Below are 13,537 nucleotides of genomic sequence, written 5' to 3' on the forward strand. Positions count from 1 at the left end.
TGCTTCATATAGTGAGAAACTCTTATTTTCATCTAGAATTCTACAGTAATGGTGAAAACAGGAAGAACTGTGCTAAATTCTCCCTCCCCTGGTTCTCAGCAGTATTTCTGACAGTCATTGATTTATATTTCCTTTTGTTCATTTCTGTTTCCTTGTTTACAAGGTGCTATCTCGATTCTTAGCTTAAAACTATCAATTATTTAGGGATCAAAAACAAAGAAAGGATTTCAGGCATTCGCACCTTCTCAGAAACATGCGGCCTTTCTATTTAATGAAAACACTTCGGTTGACCAGAGCTACTCCAGTTCTTTCTGCGATATCTATCTTAATCTGTACTGAGATTGCCTGTGCTCCATAGGAGTATCTGTGGTCTTTCAGAGTGAGATATACATTTACACTTTTGTGTGCTATAAGACCAATATAGTTTGCTGCATCAAAGTCCCAGGTCTTGGGATGCTTTGGGTATATGGTTGCTGTGTCTACAGAGCTGATTTTCTTCCCTGTGCTTGAGAGGGTGATGCTTGGCTTGATCATGTTTATGTGTGGAGTGGTTTATAATCCTTGGGTGCATTAGCAGAAATGTTCCATTTGTAAATGCATAGATATGTAGTAGAAGGTACTGGGCACACCAAATGAGTGTCATTGTCCATCTTAGATCTGTTAGAAGACTGGCCAACCAATAAATGCAAGCATCATGATGTGGAGGAAGAATAAACTCAAGTTTGTCTTTTCAGGTACAAGTTTGTCTTTTCAGGTACAAAACTTGCAGCATTTAGGAACAAGAGGGCGGTCAGAAGGCTGAAAGAAAAAGAGGGCTTGCAGCAGGAGGGCTAATGGCAAGTGTAGGCAAGATATTTGGAGCAAATCTGTGACACAAATAAGTTTATCTGGGAAGCCACTAAGCCAAGTGCAGACTTTGAGGGTTATGGCTTTTGCCAACATTTTGTTCCAATTAAGGAGCGGCATTAATAAATGCAGGCACATAGCTTCATGCTTGCTGATATCTAGATGCTCAGCAACTAAGGTCCAAGGCCTTCAGGGACAGCGGTTTCCAAGGAACCCCAGTTGTGTTAGGATACAATGGGAATTTTGTGGTGCCTAAATAATTAAAGGCACTTGAGATATCATTGGTATGAACATGGATCCTAAGATCTGTGTTACAAGGTGTATCTGTGAATTTGAGTGGTCAGATAATAGGTCATGAGCACAAAAAGGGCAAGGTAAGAAAAGGAAAGGAAAAAAAAATCATTATAATTAATTTAGGAACAGATACACAATATGTATCATATGATTCAGCAACTAAAATCACTTGTCCCATCAAGTGAATTTAATTCCTCTTCTTACAGTCTGTTTGAAGTGCAACATGTGCTACTTAGCAAAGCTGGCCTGATGGGAGGCTGGGCCATACCTAGGCTTAGTGAGACCATGCAAAAAGGACAAGGACTCAGGGTTCCAACTTGTGATTTGTGAGAAAAGCAGATAGCCATGAGTCATGGTTGGACGACACATAAGCCAAGTGTTGGCTTAGCTCCATGCAGCACAGCAGAAGGAAAGGCAAAAGAGGAGCAAAGCTCTGAAAGTTTCCCTCTAGAGCCTGAGAATGCTCATTAAGCCAAGTTTCGCAAACCAGACCACAGGTTCTGTAATCACCAAGTGATTAGAAAATGGGCACATTTTACGAAGGCCATGTTCTGATAATCCTATCTTGATTTATAAAACTGAGGTATGAATGAGCTTTCTGCCTGCATAGCATATGCAGGTCCTTTGCTCTTCCCTTCATGGATAAGCAACCAAACCAGGAAGATTCTAATTATAGTTTCCAATTTTGTCTTAATTTACACCCATTCAATCAGCATGAGCTGTCAACCAAGGACATTTGTTATTAACCGTAGAGTCTCATATCATTGAAACTGGGAAACTATGGTTATCTGCTTTGGAAAAAGCCCAGGTAATTAAAACAATGGTTTGAAGTTGATTCAATATCCTGACTTGCTTCATGGCTGGTAACTGAAATTCCCACTTTTGAATAATATGGGGAACTATGGTTAATCATATGGTTTGACTGCTCATGCCATGAAGGGTCTGAGTAGCTGGACAAAACTCTTGTTCCTATCTTGATTTATTAAACTGAGATATGATCATCCAATGCACACCCTCCAGGTAGCAGCTGATTATATTAATTATAAATGTGTGAGAGTTGTGCCTGTTTATTGAAAATAACAATGTAATGCTCATAGCGCAATTTAATTTTCATGTAGCCAATTTTCAGCAGCCTTGTTTGAGGGAAAGGAACCGCGTGTAGTAAATCTTGATGCCTGCCATATGATTAACATCCCAATTTTTGTGATTAATGTTTGCTCTGCCATTGTGAGTTGCTTTCTCTTCCCCTCCAGTGTTCTGTGTGCTGTTTTTCTGCTTCCTTGCTCAGGTACTTCTGTACCAGCAACAGATGGCAAATATCCCTTGGACAGGAATAAAGGTGTCGCAGCCATTTGAAATGTGACACATGAAATGTAACTAGGTTTTTTTTTTCCTGTCAGTAACACAGCAGAAGAAAACCTGCTTGTTTTATGAGCCTGAGGAAACTGGCAGCCAGAACCTCAGAGTAATCAGTCTTTTTAAAGTTATCACAGCAACAATAGTGAAATTTCAATGTTGGTAACATATTAATATAAATATTGGACGATCCCCTTTGGGCAAATTATGGCGTATATTTTAAAAATTATGCCGCTTCGCTTGTTTGCTTTGTCTTTGCCAGATTATTATGATTATTATTGTTATCTTAGTGAATAGGAGAAGCAGGGCCTTTTTCAGCCAGAACTCAGTTCCACCACCTCTCAAGTGGGTGCCATTGCCATTATAAGAGAACAACGGAGGCGTTCATGGTGAGTTCTGGCACCTCTTTTTCTAGAAAAAAAGCACTCAGGAGAAGAATCATGGATGTTAATCAGTGTAATCCTATATGCAGGTTTACTCAGAAGTATGCCCCAATGAGTTCAATGGGGCTTAATTCCAGGTGAGGGGTATAGGATGGCAGCTGAAAATTAATTAATTGGTATCTTCTTACAGTCTTCCTGTGCTGCAGTCTACTTAAATGTTGGCTCTGACTGACCACATGCAAGTGTTGAATTAAAGAACCTCCAATGTCTTTTGCCTTCAATGGTTGTTAGGCAGGAGAAGAAAGAACTTGATGGTGCTCCAAGGCTAGGTTAATAAGTTATTGAAGTTGTGTAGTTACCACGTTCCTAAAGAATGCAGTTGTTATATTATTTAGTACTTTTTTGTATTGTGCCTTTCCTCCAAGAAGATCTAGAGAGGATATTAGAAAATGAGCTGAAGGAAAAAAATGGAAAACATAAGTTGCCTCTCTGTGTGTGTGTATTTATAATGTTCATAATTTTGAGTGCATGATTTGGACACTTATCCCCAAGACTTTGGGTGAAATGCTAGTGTCATTGAAGTCTAGGTACAGATCCAGTCACCCTTGAAAATCTGCCTTTCCCATCATACTGCATTCAGACCATTAGTATAATTGACGGGGGGGGGCAGGTAAGCCCCACCCCACATAATCAATCACATGATGCAGTGTACGCACACCATTGGAATGGCAATGCACATCAACTTTGAGGGGGGCAGCCCCTCAAATATTTAATGGGGAGGGGAGCGAAGCGAAGGGACACACATTCATATAACTCAGATTGAAGCACTGCTGTCGGAAACAGTAACCATGACATAGTTCTTCATATTCACCTAACCAAAGAAGTTCAATTTAAAGATAGCTACAGGAAAATTAATAGTGTGATTTTGTGAATGTGTTTTAGAAGATCTGAGATATGTTGTCTTCTGAAAAGAATCCCTAAGGAAATGAACATTTTTCAAGCGTATTTGTGCATCAGCTTTCCTTAAACACAAATCACAGAGTTACTTTATGTAGTTAAAGAATTTTTTCAAGGAGTATGTCAGGAAGCAAATGAATGCATAGGAAATTATCTATCCATTTTGCTATGAATCAGAGATTTGCTGCGCTTCCTTTCTGTGCAAACTGCATCCAAATCCTTCTAAAGTTAGAGAAATATACACATATGGATAATCAGATCTAAACCCAATACTGTTCTTTTGTCCACTTTAATTGGATTTTCTGCAAAGGATATTTAACAAGATGAAATGCATTTCAGAATTACTAAAGAAAATAAAGAGGAACCAGGAGATATTGAATGCTCTTATTGATCTTGCCAAAAAGGAAAGCATCAGATGTTGCTGTTTCATTTTTATGTTTATCGTTTTCCCTATTTTGTATTAAGGAGTTCTGGGAAACCTTATTAAATGTTAAGTGCTGTTTGGTACTGCCTGGCCACCCAAGTGAGATAATTTTAGTCACAATTCCCTTGAGCAGAGTGAAAAGGCACATAGTTCTGATTTTGTAATATGTCATGTCAGGTATTAGGTAAAGGTAAAGGTACCCCCTGATCGTTAGGTCCAGTCGCAGACGACTCTGGGGTTGTGCGGTCATCTCGCTCTATAGGTTGAGGGAGCCGGCGTTTGTCCGCAGCTTCTGGGTCATGTGGCCAGCATGACTAAGCCGCTTCTGGTGAAACCAGAGCAGTGCACATAAACGCCATTTACCTTCATGCCGGAGCGGTACCTATTTATCTACTTGCACTTTGATGTGCTTTCAAACTGCTAGGTTGGCAGGAGCTGGGACTGAACAACAGGAGCTCCTCCCGTCGCAGGGATTTGAACCTCCGACCTTCTGATCGGCAAGCCCTAGGCTCTGTGGTTTAGACCACAGCGTCTCCCGCATCCCCTATGTCAGTTATTACTTGGCTCTTAATGTCTCTTCATGCAGGAAAGTCACAGTTCTTAATGAGTATGCATTTTGCAGTTTGAAATTGTTCTGTTTTAAAAAATGCCACTTATTCCTAAATATTCCAAAAGCAAGGGTTTTATATTCTTCGTCTCCAACTGTATGCTTTGACAACACTAGGTGCAGTAAAATGCTTCTTCTTTACAAGTGCGATGCCAAAAAGTTTCTTCAACCCATTTTTAAAAACATTTGTCACCAGTTGATGAAAGAAGACGCTGCATTCAAAAGCACATTAAACAATTCTTTGAAATTGTTGTAGGTAAAAGGTTTTGTGCTTACCTTACTTTTAAGGTGGCTAAGGAGTGTTTGCGAGTGTCGTTTCTTTCATTCTACCAATCATCTTTCTGGTGGTCTACAGTGTACAGCCTTCCTGGGTGATTGCCTTTACTGAACTCCTCACGACATTCTCAGCTGGGCTTTTCTGTAAGCACAAGAAGACAGAGCGACTACTTACTGTGCAGCAGTCAGCTGCTGTTGTTTTTCAAGTGAAGACTTTTCATTTTAAAATAAATCAGTTTGTTTCTTAGTTTGTTTTTAAGCAATAGGAAAGGCAAACCCAAATTGGCAAGCACACAATCCCAGGCATGCGAGGAGTGGCAAACCCTCCAGGTTTTCCAGACTTCAATCAGGAAGCCCAGGAAGTCCAGGCAGCTGTGGAGGCTGCAGAGTGCTGGGAAAATGTTTAATAGAATGAAACCTCACATCTGTAAAGTAAGCTTAATCCCAAGTATTGTGAAGAAAAGCCATAGTGTTTTGGGAATGAGTGTATAAAAACAAGAAATTACATTCTTAGACCAAGAAAATGTGGCTGTCTGTTATATAGGATACTTAAGCATGATGGGTGAGGGCATTAAATCCATAGAAATAACAGCTGCCACCCTCTCTTCACTCCTCAAGTCTTGACTGGTGTTATGAAACCTGGATAATAGATTTAAGAAACAGAGACTCATTCCTTCTCCATCCAATCAGATTTCATCAATGCATGCTAGTTCAACTGGGTTTTGGACAAAGATGCCAGCTGTATAATAATTTTTCTCCTGAGGCATAAATTTGATGTCTGACAAGTGAGACTTGCAAAATAATGTTACAGTGCAGAGTGCTCCCTATTCAGGATCCCAGCTACTTCACTCAAAACTCCCTATTCTTGTTTTATGTTTTCTCCCTCTCAACTATAGGGCAGCATTTGATGCCCACTAAACAGATCTAGGGATGCGGGAGAAATTCAGTACAATATGAATTGAAGGCAAACTTACCTAATTCATTCTTCCCCAAACAATATGCAAACAAAAACACTGTCATCTTTTGAAAGTAACACTTATTTGAATTTTGCTGTACAATTATCTAGCCAAGTAATTTGCACAAAAATGCATACACTGGGGTAAAGAGTGCAAAAAAAAAGCATGTTGGTGAAAATAACATACAAACATCCATTATATTTTTTAAATAACATGCAAAGATCCTTTGTAAAAATGTAGCTATTAGGCAAAATTGAGTACAAAAATGGGTACATTAGGAGAAAATTGCAGTAGTATGTGGATAAAAAAGAAATGCAAACTGTTGTGGCAGTGTGGAAAACTGAAAGAAAGACTGGAAAAACGAGAAAGCGAAATTGGCACGTACACCCACCCCTACCCAATCCTCACTGGGCTCTTTTGAGGTATTCCCCACCAAAATAAATACTTTTCGCCCTAATGGTTTTGTTTTCGGACAGCCTTGGGGTTCTCTCAAGCCTGCTCATACCTTCATTGGATGATGTCCTTTGGTCTACAAAAGGGCACCAGAGAACCAAGATTATTTATTTAAAGTATTGTGAAGCCACTCTTTAGAACTGCATCCTGTCAAAGCAATGCATAAAGAAGTAAAATATGATATAGAAAAATAGCCACAGCAGAACAAATGTCCAGATTAATATAAGAAGCTTTGTACTGCCACAGCCAATTGTGGTAGCAAATTAAGCCATAGTCTTAAAGTGCTCTTGTAACCCTGCTTGTGGTGTAACACAATAATGTGTGGTGATCAGATTCTTAGGCTCATTGTACAAACATTTTAAGTAACCTTGGCAGAGACTTCCCCTTATAATTATTTCAAGTGGTAAGTGACAGCTTTTATTAGGATTTTATTTTATTTGAAATATTGGCATGCTGTCTAGACTCCAAGGTGTCTTGCAATCATAACCAAATGAAAAACTTCATAGTATTCTTCAACAATGACATTAAAGAGAAACATAGACACTTGAAAACAATAATGGAAGCATTAGTCCCCTCCCAGCTCAGCTATTAAAAGTATACACAAATTAAACAGTTTTAATGTTACAGCATGCAAGTATGTTCTATAAGCACCACTAAAGAGCAGGTCTTCCCAATACCTTTCACCTACTTATATTTTGAAATGTAAGCTCCCAAAGTAGATCCCCGGAAGTTCATATATATCAGAGGCGAGAAGGTGCCAGCACTCTGAATAGTGCCCAGAAATATACGAGAAGCCAGGCAGTATCTTTTAATAATGGAAACGGAGTGACAATTTTAAACTGATCTGCCTGCCATAATCTGACATTTCTGAACAATGTTAAAAGGCAGGCTCATGCGTTACTTTAATCTACAGTAAACACTGGTATTTTAGTAGTAACCTTTTGATTTTTGAAGAATCAGCAAGACCCAAGATTAATTGGGCAATGGTGTAAAGAGAAAGTAAGTTTATTGAAAGTTGAGTGGTGTGAAAGCAGGTAGAATAGAAGAGTGTCTGAACAATCAGAGTAACAAAGGTCAGGTTGGAATGTGTGCAGAGGAGGGTGACCAAGTTGATAAAAGGGTCCTGGAAATCAAGCCTTGTGAGGAACAGTTGAGGGGTCTAGAGACGTTTAGCCAGGTAAATAGGAGACTGGGAGGAGATGATAGCCATCTTCCAGTATGTAAAGGGCTGTCCCATGGAAGATGGAACAAGTTTGTTTTCTACTGCTTTAGAGGCTAGGACCCAAACTAATGATTTCAAGTTGCAAGAAAGGAGATTTCGACTAAACATCAGGAAGAACTTTTTGGAAGTAAGAACTGTTCGAGAGTAGAACAGACTCCCATGATTCAACCTTTCAGCAGAAGTTGGATAGTTCTCTGCCATGAATGCTTTAGTTGAGATTCCTGCATTGCAGGGGGATGGACTAGATCAGCCTTTCTCAACCTGTGGGTCCCCAGTGGTTGTTGAACTACAACTCCCATCACCCCTAGCTAGGGATGATGGGAATTGTAGTCCAACAACATCTGGGGACTTACAGGTTGAGAACCACTGGACTAGATGACCCTAAGGCTCCCTTCCAACTGCACAGTTCTATGGTTCTATATGCAACCATTTGTGCTTGATATTTTTGGTTACACGCAAGTTATTGACTTGACAATAAAGTGCAGTGGGAAGTGTTAAATTGATGAAGGTGATGCAGTTTAGAATAGACTAATATTATTCCAGAAAATTTATCATCATCGCCACCACCACCACCACCATCATCATTTGTATCCCTGCTGATCATCTAAAAAGGCCCCCAGAGCAGCTTACATGCACTCCATTAAAACAAGCCCCTACCCCCAGATGTACCAGCTAAAAACACTCAACATACAAAGGGAAAGGGACAGGGAGGGAAGAGGAAAATGAAGAAAAGGTATTTTCATGTTGGTTCTTGCCTGTTCTCTGAAATGGTCTATGTGTACTACTTCAAATGGACATATGTTCAATAGATGTTAATATGGACATACGGTAGTTAGATATTTTACTATGAGAACAAATAGAGGGATATTTCAACTTCATTCCTTTGGTATAAAATTTCACAGGACTTTTATGAAATCTTCCCAAAGGTTTTAGCATCTGAACCACATGGCTCTTTAATAGGGTCAATTAATCTAGGTTTGCAAGCATTCATTAATTCAAAGTGGAATCAGCTTGAGAAGTGGGAGTATGTTTTTTTCAGGCTGCCTCAAAACGCTTTTGATTCTACTTGACTAGGAATTAGACCATGTTTCTATCTGATCATTTAATTTTGTATCTTGTTTTTGAAATGGTATTGATCTAAATCAAAAACATTCTTTCTCATTATTTATTTATAACATTTGTTGACCATTCAGTCAACAAAGTCATTTGGGCTGTTTGCACCCAGTTCAAATAATAGCCTGTTAAACCAATATTTAAAAATTGATTAAAAATATTAGAAACATTGACTATCAGTAGGTTCAATTTCCTGCCTAAAACCATCACAAGCAGAATAACATTTTTTTAAAAAAGCAGAAGTAATCTATTCCAAAGGTAAAATATATATAGTTCTAAAACGATGCAGATAGTTTAGCTATGGAGACATATTGATATGTTCTGTTTTATAGAATAACAGCTTTCAGACAAAGTCATGTCTAACTATGGCATCCACACCCAAATCACTCCATCCATAACAGTTCTTCATTTTGTTAGAGCTTCACAGGAGTAATTGGATTGTGGGCTGTAGGCCATGTTTGTTCTTTCGACAATAAAGTAATACCACAAACTCAAGCTGGTTTTGTATTCAGAATCAGCTACTAAGTGGTAAGAGTAATGGTAAAAGAGTTAGTCATCCAACAGTAATGGTAGATTCACAAATGCTGGCATCTTCCACATGCATCCTTATGCACAAAATGTATATTCCATCTATCTGCTCTATCATAATTTTTTTAGTGATAAACATAGTAGTATAACTTGTAAGACTTGCTTCTACTGTTCTCAGGATTAAGCTTACACTGCCTCAAATGGAATAATATTCAACAAGCAGCACTATTGTTGTCAGGAAGCGGCCCGCAATGGCACCCACCTGAGAGATGCTGGAACTGTGTGTTCTGGCAGAGATGAAGTCCCGCTCCCAAGACAGTATGCTTCTGTAATGTTCCTAATAGTCCTAGCACCTTCTGCCAAACAGAAGTAATGTGCGTAAGATGGCTGGTTTGGACACCAGGTAGCTGGATACCCTTCTGTAGTTCTGTGCCTAGCTTTGTCATGACACTAGGGAGAAGGCAGCAGAGACATGTTACCATGGCTGCTTGGATGAGCACGTTGACGCCTCTGCATATTAAGGTCTTGAGTCCATTTCCTTACAGAATTACTTTGTATTCTGCCCTCCATGCTTTATTCCTAGCTGATTAATGTTCATTGTTCGCAGTAGAAAATGTTGTGATCTACATACTGCCTAAGCAGCGGTTGCACATAAACAGGATTGAAATTAATGAAGTCAAGGTCGCAGTGTATTGTTATTGTGAGCAGACAACAACAACGCAAAATAGATGGGGTTCCTGTTGAAAAAGTAAAGAAAGCCACAATTTATTACTAAGAACACAATACAAAGGGGGAAAGGGGAAAGTGTAAAACTGAAGGAAAGAAAGGGTATGAGGATAGGACAAAAAAGGCAAGTACTGTATTGTAAAGCACTGTATCCAACTCCTAAAAACCACCCATAGTAGCAAACAATTGGATTGTGGATTCCAGCTGACAACTCAATGCACAACTGGGATAAGCTGAATACTTTCTTTATCACAGTTTTAAGATTCCTTTATCTCAGCAGGCATTTTTTCTCTCAACACATGAGTGTGTAAATAGTGCATAAAAATGGGATGTTTGATAAGAATGGCGTGTCTAAAAATTCTGTCTAGAAAGCAAGTGAAGAAATATTTAAGTGAGTCGGATAAGGGATGCTAGGTCATGGTCCTTGGAGGAGTAATCATTTTAGCAGAAGTTGCCATGAGGTTTGCATGGAGCCGTCTGCTGAAACACTGAGAGGAACCTCTATTTTAGCAGGTGCTTTAAGGCGATCAGGAAGGGTGTTGCATGGAATCCTGCTGAACTGATTTCCACTGGTGAGCAGCTGTAAAACCCTGCTCAGTTTGGCTGCTACCCCGGTTCCCTGCTGAGGAAAGGGGTTTAACCCCACCTTTGCATCCTTCACAGGATGCTACATTTTCCCATTTGGGGAAAACAGCCTTGTATACTGATTTAGATGTTACACACACACTTGAGGGGATAGGTGAAGAGTGGCCCATGTGCCAGAGGTTCCCCACTGCAAGTCTAGAAGTCTTAGCTACCATATTAAAGCTAAGTAAGTCTGATCAATACGTGGATGAGAGACTGCCCCATGCATGCTTTCTTGAGATTCATGGGAGATACTAGCTAACTAAATAACCAAACCGAGCGCCACAATTTTCTTTACTATTTTTTGGGAACAGAAAAGTGTAGGTTGGTTCTAGAGAAAGGCTAGCAGAATAATTTCTGGCAGTGGTGCTGTTCTGTGAATTGTCATGCAGAGGAAGCAGAAGACATAGTGTGATTTTGTGCGTCTTTTCTGCAATTGAGCATTTCAAGACCCTGTGGCACATGTAGTGCAGGAAACTTTTCCAGTTCCTTCCACAAAAGGAAGCACACCCCTGGATATCACTTTTCTCATACAAGGATCTTGTAAGTGCCAGAAAAGGCCCTTCTTAATGTGAAAAAAGCCTTCTCCTTGTGGAAGGGCCCCTCTGATTCCAACCCATTATGATTTAGTGCATTGACCAATCAGCAGCCAATATTTTCCACAAGTCTCCACATTGAAATGCCAGGATGTGGGAAGTGGTCAGAACAGTTTCATTTCACTGTATTTCATACTAACTAGACAGTAAAAGTGCTAGTTTGCCAGATTGGAGAATGCAGCATGTAGTAGCTTTTCCCATAAAAGTTTTAATTTGTATGATTTGCTTCCACAGTGGCCCATTACTTCACGTTGATTAGCAATAATTCTAGCCTTTGGCATTCTTTTTTCAGTTTCTGAAGGTTTGATACCCTTTGCCAGTTTAATTACTGAACAGCCCTGATCACCGTTAGAGACAAAACAAATGTGATACAAAGGAATCTTGCATCTATTCTTGGTTTTGAGCCCATTTATGTGTCTGAAAATCATTCTCTTCTGCATTAATTTGTTCATTACACTTAAATATATTGTTGTACATGAGAGGCAATCAAACAACATCTGGAAGCATCTTGTTGCAAGTGCTAAAGGAAATTTTAAAAGGATGGATCTATATAATATACGCAGGAAAAGGAGTTCAATGAGTATATGCAATTCAGATGGGGAATATGAATGCTTTTTTTTGAAGATGACTATAGTATAGATCTGCAGCTTATTGTTATTTTTTAAGAAAATTCTTTAACAAAATGTACAGTTAGAAATGATCACATAATAAATTACAATTGAAAAATTAAATTTGTTATGTAGATAGATTAAGTTTCTTTATGCCCTTGCCATTCCTACCCGCAACTTTGTGATGTAAATCTTTGTCACTTTGAACAATAAATTCTGAATTTCAGATTGTAAAAGATTCTGGTTTTTAACACATGATTTCTCAAACGCTTATGGAAAACCAACCTGTGTTTTAAAAACTTGGCCTGTATATGTATATTTAAAAAAAAGAAAATCATATTTTTTTTGTGATCACTCTGGCACTTTCTGTGAATTGGCCAATAAATATGATTTTAGGATTTCACATAAATGGTTATGTTCGGTTTTCTTTGTCTTCCCTGTATGGGATTGCCATTCACATTGCATGAAGGGAAATACATTTCCTTTCATAAGTACCATATTTTTCAGTGTATAACATGCCCCCGTGTATAACACGACCCCGATTTTTTAGGACTCCAAATTAAGAAAATGGAGGGAGATTGCCCAGAGTTGTTAAGCTTTTTATGGGGGGGGGGAATTGCCCAGGGTTGTTGAGCTTTTGGGGGGAAGATTGCCCAGAGTTGTGGAGCTTTCTTTGGTGGGGAATGCCGACAACCGCTCACCCGCCTGACCGTCTGCAGCTGACAAGCGCACGCCTCACAGGAGACACCAATCATCTGCCCAATCACATCCAGAAGCCACAAATTTCCCGCGCAATTGCCACAACAACAGCCAATCCCAACCAGCCCTTGCCACATACACCAATCACCCACCCAATCGCCGCTGTATATCTCTGACTCGTGGCTGCCAACAATCACCCTGCACTACCCATGTATAAGACGACCCCCAATTTTTTACATTACTTTCTTAATAAAAAACCCTCATCTTATACACAGAAAAATATGATAAGTGGAATCAGACCAAAGGAAAATGGTCCTCTTCATTTAAAAACGTAGTCATATGTGGCTGGAAGAGGAAAGGGAACAGATTTAGGTGTGCATGTATATATGAGTGAGAGACGAAATGTATGATACTGAGTGTGAGGCAATAGTTACTGCATGCTTGGTATGGGGAATGCTTTGAATGCATGAAATGGCTAGGGAGAGAGATCAAAAGATAAACTCCTTCCCCTTTCTGCCCCCCCCCCCTTTACAAACACACCTTGTTTTATTGAATATTTCAAGATGTAAGTGGTACATTTGACTGAAGGAACAAATGCTTTAACAGATGGAAGGCAACTTCACTTCCAACATAGACAAGTTCACCAACCAGTGAGGAAGTAGCAGTGTAAAAGTGAAATATGTCAGGAAGTAACAAACTAGCTCTTGAAGGTGTTAGGAACACGTAATATGAATGAACTCTAGTAATTTGCTGTACCCTCTTTGCTGCCATCTAGTCTTTATTTGAACTGGGACTCAGTCCCGGAAAACATGAAGTCATAATAAAGAAGATGATAGTGCCTTTGATCATGCACACACGCACAATGGAAT

The 13,537-nt window shown here is 39.4% G+C and overlaps 1 protein-coding gene across 1 annotated transcript in view; it reads left to right on the top strand.

Annotated features, from left to right (window-relative positions):
• Positions 1-12,207, top strand: part of CLSTN2 (calsyntenin 2) — a 368,030-nt gene extending 355,823 nt beyond the window's left edge. Inside the window, exon 18 of the transcript XR_013838896.1 lies at positions 755-12,207. The gene's annotated coding sequence lies outside the window, so the exon portion shown is untranslated. The remainder of the gene's footprint in view (positions 1-754) is intronic.
• The last annotated feature ends 1,330 nt before the right edge of the window (positions 12,208-13,537 follow it).

Source organism: Podarcis cretensis (genome assembly GCF_951804945.1).
Source record: "Podarcis cretensis genome assembly, chromosome: 5".
NCBI classification, from domain to species: Eukaryota; Metazoa; Chordata; class Lepidosauria; order Squamata; family Lacertidae; genus Podarcis; species Podarcis cretensis.